Raw genomic sequence first — 1,179 nt, 5'->3', positions numbered from 1 at the left:
CATGTGAAGAGAACCTAACCCTAGCTCCTTCTGCCGTCTACCATCACAGGACTGCCATATTCTAGCATCTGAATGATTAGCACATTATAATAATAATGGCAAATGACAAACTGCTGCAGCAAATGCAACAGACACAGAAAACCAAACACTGCTGTCCACAAACACAGGTCACCAGCAGATGGCGAGAGTGAGCGTCTGTCTGAAATAACGTGAACATCAGCCCTAGAAACTTCAACATGAGAAATAAATCAAGCATTACATTCATTCAAACACTAACACACACACACACACACTCAAACACTCACAATCACTCAAACACTAACACACACACACACACTCAAACACTCACAATCACTCAAACACTAACGCCGTCTACCATCACAGGACTGCCATATTCTAGCATCTGAATGATTAGCACATTATAATAATAATGGCAAATGACAAACTGCTGCAGCAAATGCAACAGACACAGAAAACCAAACACTGCTGTCCACAAACACAGGTCACCAGCAGATGGCGAGAGTGAGCGTCTGTCTGAAATAACGTGAACATCAGCCCTAGAAACTTCAACATGAGAAATAAATCAAGCATTACATTCATTCAAACACTAACACACACACACACAATCACTCACACACTAACACTCTCACACACACACACACAATCACTCACACACTAACACTCACACACACACACAAACACTAACACACTCACTCACACACTAACACTCTCACACACACACACACAATCACTCACACACTAACACTCACACACACACACAAACACTAACACACACTCAAACACTAACACTCACTCAAACACTAACACACACACTCACAATCACTCGCACACTAACAATCTCTCACACACACACACACACTCAAACACTAACACACACACTCTCTCACACACACACACACAATCACTCACACACCCACCCACAATCACACACACGCACCCACAATCAGACACTCAAACACTAACTCTCTCACACACACACACACTCACAAACTAACACACACACACACACACACACTCTCTCTCTCTCTCTCACACACAATCACACAAAATCACAGACACTCAAACACTAACACTCTCTCACACACACTCACAATCACTCACACACTAACACTCTCTCACACACACACACACTAACACACACTCACTCAAACACACACA

The sequence above is a fragment of the Sinocyclocheilus rhinocerous genome, unplaced genomic scaffold (genome assembly GCF_001515625.1).
Source record: "Sinocyclocheilus rhinocerous isolate Xijiao unplaced genomic scaffold, SAMN03320098_v1.1 scaffold2682, whole genome shotgun sequence".
Classification (NCBI taxonomy): domain Eukaryota; kingdom Metazoa; phylum Chordata; class Actinopteri; order Cypriniformes; family Cyprinidae; genus Sinocyclocheilus; species Sinocyclocheilus rhinocerous.
The sequence above is the reverse complement of the archived record's forward strand: the minus strand, read 5'-3'. Positions refer to the sequence as shown.